Here is a 5,918-nt window from a genome sequence, read left to right as displayed (position 1 = left end):
CCTGTTTCCTTTTAAGCTCCTTGTCTTTTCTCACCGCAATCTGCACATATTTCTTTAGAGAGTATCAGTAAAAATGTTAGAGTGGTTTCTATTTCCTAATAGATATAATTAATTTTTCTACGTACACCAAACCAAATTTTGATTCCGTCTTACCTGGGAGAAAGGATATAAGTGGGGTTTAGAAAATGAGCAATAGTTTTTAACTTACACATTGATATGGGTTATCTGAAATCTGGTGAACCAGGATTATTTGGGGTCTCAGATATTCTCCAGATATTTGGCATTTTTTTTATATATAGAAAATGCTATACCTTGGAGTTAGAATCCACACAAACACAAAACATAGTTTGTATCAACAAACCATGTTTGTTTATTAAATAAACTGTACAACATAGTTTATACAGAACCATGGAAGGTAAATTTACAGAATAGTTTCAATTGTGGTATGCATGAAATCAATTTCAGTGAAATTTTCTGTATGAGGTATCATTTTGGTGTTTAAAACTTTAGGTTATTTTTCAGACTTGAGGAGCCAATGAGGTTCATGTTATAATAAAAGTAGGACTAAGTATAAGAGAATGAAGTGTTATATACTGAATATATATATATATATACACACACACACACACACACATATATATATATAGAGAGAGAGAGAGGAAAAGAGAGAGAAAGAGAGAGAGAGCGAGAGAGAGATCATGTGTGTACATTCTGTGTGCAATCTACCCTCCATATATAGATGGCTTTATTTTCATCTGCTAATGCTTCCTGACATTAATAGGATAAAGTTGAAGATGATCCTGCTTAAGACTGTGTTCTATGATTTGTAACTGTCCCAAGGAGCCTTGTTTATACATTTACAGAGTTATATAAGGAGGAAAGTTGCAGAGAAATATATGATTTGAAAAACGTGTATACCTTCTGATATGTTAAACTGCATTTGCCTTAAGCATATGTGACTGTGTAGAGTCTGGCAAAGAACAAAACTATGGCCTCATTAGCTGAGCAAACCAACCTCATAGAGACCATCAGGCTGAACTAGAATAAGGTTAAGACATCTGGAGATAACAGAATGCATTCAAGGTCAAAACTGTCATCCACTCAATGTTAAGTTGAGGGTAGGCTGAAGGTGGCAGCAGAGAGTAGGGCCATTGGGGTGGTGACTGAGACAGGACCTGGCCTGATAGACTGATAGTCCAATGGAGTTTACCACTTAGGGTCACTGAATATATATATATATATATATATATATATATATATATATATATATATATATTCTTTTCTCACAGTGCAGAGGATACATGTGACAATGCCTCTCTGTGTTGTATAAATGTGTATATCTCTGTGTATGTATGTGAAACATGGTTTTCTCATGGAGAATATATACATCATAAAACCTCTACATATCATGGCATTTGTTTGATAGTTGAAACAAATGAATGTTTATTTAATAAAGATGAGTTTAGATTTTGGCAGATATACACGTAGGGAACATTCTATTAAATGTTCCCATTATTTGCTCTTCACTGTTTTCTAGCTACAATAACATCTCTATCTGCAAAAAGAAATAGAATCCTGAAGAAGATATGACCAAGAATCACAATTATGATTAAATTTGGAATTTGGTTGTGTTGTTGTTGCTGCTGCTGTTGTTAGCGTCATGAAATCTGGAGTTATCTGAGAAGAGGAAACGTCAGTTAAGAGAATGTCTGCATCTGATTAGCCTGTAAGTAAGCATATGGAGCATTTTCTTAATGGATGGTTGATGTAAAAGGTTCCAGCCCACTGCAGTTAGCTCTATCCCTGGTAAGGTGATTCTGAAGTCTATAAGAAAACATACTGAGAAATACATAGAAAGGAAGCCAGTAAGGAGCATTCTCCCATGCCTCTGCTTCATTTCCTGCCTCCAAGTTTCCACTCTGCTTGAGTTCCTGTCCTGACATCCCTCAGTGATTGTTGGTACCTGGAAGATGAATTAAACTCATTTCTGTCCAAGTTGCTTTTGGTCATGTTTTGGGCTTTTTGTTTGTTTGTTTGTTTTGTCACAGTAATAGAAAGCAAACTGGGACAATAAATGATAGAAAGTCCCACATTTAAGTGTCCAGGATCAATGGGTGAAGAGGGGGAAGGAGTTAATCCTAAAAGCAATGCTATGTGAGCAACAAAAGCTGTGTGGCAGATCATAATGACTGTCTTTAAGAAAGCATGATCTAAAACTGCAAAGAAGGGTCCTGTGACCTTAAATGGCCAAGCAATGACCTGACAATTAAGAGACTTTTGTTACTGGTGCTTAGTTTCTTAGCAAAAGATGAAGTTAGTGATGTAAAAGTTCATTGTGTTTAGCTACCTGAGAAATGCAAATTAAAGTTACACTGAGATTGTTTCTTACCTGGTCATAGTGGCTGTTATTTAGAAAACAAGTGCTAGTAAGTTGTAGCAAAGATGTAGCAGTGGAGGATGTTGTTTCTGAGAATATAGGTTAGTGCCAATTATTGAAATTAGTGTGATGTTCCTCAAAAACTATAGAACTATAGATGTAGAACTTTGCAATTATCTCCATGAAAGTATGTTGAATTACAGTCATTGATGTAAATTTCCAGGAGTGACTCTAAGTTACACACACACACACACACACACACACACACACACACATGCACACCACTAGATCTGGCAATGCTTCCCTAAGAATTATAGACTAACCAGTATCAGGCATGAGGAATATCCTTTAGAATGGTTGGTCAGGGTAGTCCAAGTAACTCCCAAAACAATATAGACTATGGCTGCTGTCCTTGGTTGTTACTCAGGAGTTCAAGATAAGTTGTTATTGTTGTAGACACCAGATACTAATGACACAGAACTTGAATTATTCTAACTGCATCTAACCTGATATCCTGCTACCTGTCACTAGCTTTAGTTTCATCAGAAAATACCAAGCTACAAACCTATGAACCACAGCAATGACCAAAATGGCAAAATATTCATAAAAGTTCAGTAAGTGTCACAGTAAGCAACAGCTGTCTAGTTAAGCATAAAGCCCACTCAATAGGAAGCAAACCATGTCTGGACTTAGAAAAACCTATGCCCCAGTACAAGGAAATGCCAGGGTCAGGAAGCAGGAGTGGGTGGGTTTGAGAGCAGTATGGGGCAGGGGAGAGTATAGGGGACTTTCAGAGAGGAAACTAGGAAAGTGGATAGCATGAATAATATAAATAGAAATGTAAATGAAGAAAATATCTAATAAAAATGGCAAACAAACAAACAAACAAACAAACAAACAAAATCTAACGAGTTTCCTGGGCCAACCTAAGTCATAAACATTACGAATCATTGAGGAGAATCTACTTCTCAAGAGCAGCATCATTCCTAATTATATTTTAAATCTTATCTTTACATTCAAAGATAAGCTACCTACCACCCTTCATCAAAGAAGTTTCTCTTTATAGCAAATGAAAATCAATACAATAAAACACCAGATAGTAAAACTGGAAACAAAGCAGAGGTAATGATGAATTTTTCTGGGTTTTGACCAGATTCTTCAGGTACTTAATACTGAAAGGTACTTAAAGGTTTCAATTATGTGTACTTAACTATTTTTTTCAGTTTTTCTCATGATACATATCAAGGATTCATTTTCAATGTTATGTTCTTAAGATATATTCATTTGGTAAAGAAAGTCTATGTTGTTACACAATAATCTTCTCTACAACAGGGAGAAGTAGTATTAAAAGGGCAAGATGGATATCTAGTGCTACAGTTTATATCCAGATGCTTTACAAAGCCCAGTTTGGTGCTATTAGTGGTTATAGAATCTCTAAAACATGGTCCCTAGAGTCTTAGATCACTGTGTGTTCCTTGAAGAGGAGAATACAAATCCAATCCTTCATCTTTCTCTCGCTCTTGCATCTTGACCAAGAATAAGCATTTTCTGGACCTGTGTTGTCACAAGTCCACAAAGCAAAAAGGCCAATAGGTCATGAGCTACAAACTCCCCACCCTACATCAGAATAAACTCTCCTTTATAAATTAACTGTTTTCAATATTTTTCTTATGGTAACAGAAATCTGATCAACAATGCTACCTGCACTTTTCCACCTGCTCCCCACTCTCCCTGAACACTGGTCTGGTAACACAGCACTCACTCTGCACTGTCAGACTAGCGCTGCTGACCCCAGCCACCACCATGATCATCTACTGGAACCTCATCAGCCATGACGAGCTGTTCTCTGACATTTACAAGATTCAGGAGATCGTGAACGGGCTGTGCATGGAGGTAGAGGACAAGATGGTCAGTAGAACAGAAGGTGTCATCAATGACTCTCTCATGGGTGGAAATGCTTCCTCTGAGAGTCCGGAGGGCAAGGTTCCAAAAGCACAATAGTCACCTGTGTTGACATTGTCATGAACCATTACTTACAAGAAACCAGCTACACAAAAGAGGCCCACAAAAAGTACAGCAGAGAATACATGAAATCACTCAAAAGCAAACTTGAAGAACAGAAACCAGAAAGAGTAAAGTCTTTTATGACTGCAGCTGTGCAGCAAATTAAGCAGATCCTTGCTAATTTCAATAACTACCAGTTTTTTATTTGTGAAACATGAATCCAGATGGTATGTCTGCTCTCTTGGACTACCGTGAAGATGGCGTGACTCCATTCATGATTTTCTTTAAGGATGGCTTACAGATGGAAAAATGTTAGCAAATTGGATCTATCACCGGTCACCATAATTGGCTTCTGCTTACCATTCATACAACACCAGGACTTAGGACAAATGGTACTGATGTCATCTTGAGATTTTATTTTGACCGTAATTTATTTGGAGTGGAAGCATTATTTTGTTGTTGTCTGAAAACAAAGTGCATTTAAATTTTAAAAAAATCTGTTTGCACTGGTACCCAGCAAAAGACCCCCATCAGTGTCATTAATATCTCTGTGGTTTTGATATTCTGTTAGTCATGTGTCTATCAAAATAGATGGGAGCATATAGCCTTAGATGGAAAGAAGAGGAAAAAAACTTCTCCCAGGGTGAGACCTTACCTCCTTATAAATATCTTCAAGGAGAAGAATAGAAGGCTCTATTTCCATGGCTACTCTGTCCACATCCTATTAGGCATGACAATGACTCTTTGTGCCATTGCCTAATATTTCTAGGAATGTTGCTGTGTTCATATTAAGCAAAATATATCCTGTTACTCAATGCTTATATATCACTCTAGGCCCAAAGTTCTATGGCCCTGAACAAAAGTGACTCTAATGCTGAAAGTGGTTATATTAGTCAGCTATATTAACTTCCATGAATATAACAAAATAGCAGAGCTAAATTATGTGAAAGGAAGTGTTTCTCTGGGTTCACATTTTAGGTCTCAGTCCATCCTCATTTGGCCCATTATTTTCTATCCTGTAGGAAGACAGCACAACATGGTGGTAATGCATAGGGGAGCAAACTCTTGCTTCGTTGTGGGTAGAAAGCAAAGAGAGAAGAAAAAATAGTGAGGGTTCTCTTCTCCAATAGTGTCATATATTGTCAATCGAGCTTTTAATATGCAGGCTTTGAGGGACACATCTAAACTTTAGGACCAGTGGAATATAAAAACTTATCCCTCAAGTTGTTCTTATGTGGAGAGTCAAAGAGAGAAATTATGAACAATTTCAAGGATATTGCAAATTTGAAGGACTGATAACACTTACAAGGTACCCACCATGCCCATAAATATTCTCATTTTCTCTTTTCTTGCTCTGTGACTGGCAGCCATCAGCTCTTCTCAGTGAATGGAAGAACAGTTTGTTTCACCCCATATACTGGCTATTTTTGTGTCAACTTGACACAACTGGAGTTATCACAGAGAAAGGAGCTTCAGTTGAGGAAATGCCTCCATGAGATCCAACTGTAAGGCATTTTCTCAATTAGTGATCAAGGGG

General features: G+C 37.2%; 1 pseudogene; it reads left to right on the top strand.

The window, feature by feature from the left end:
- The first annotated feature begins 4,180 nt into the window (after positions 1 to 4,180).
- Positions 4,181 to 4,697, top strand: LOC110306228 (annotated as a pseudogene).
- Positions 4,698 to 5,918: the final 1,221 nt, after the last annotated feature.

This window comes from Mus caroli, chromosome 11 (genome assembly GCF_900094665.2).
Source record: "Mus caroli chromosome 11, CAROLI_EIJ_v1.1, whole genome shotgun sequence".
Classification (NCBI taxonomy): Eukaryota; Metazoa; Chordata; class Mammalia; order Rodentia; family Muridae; genus Mus; species Mus caroli.
Note: the sequence above shows the minus strand (reverse complement) of the source record. Positions and strands in the feature narration are given on the sequence as shown.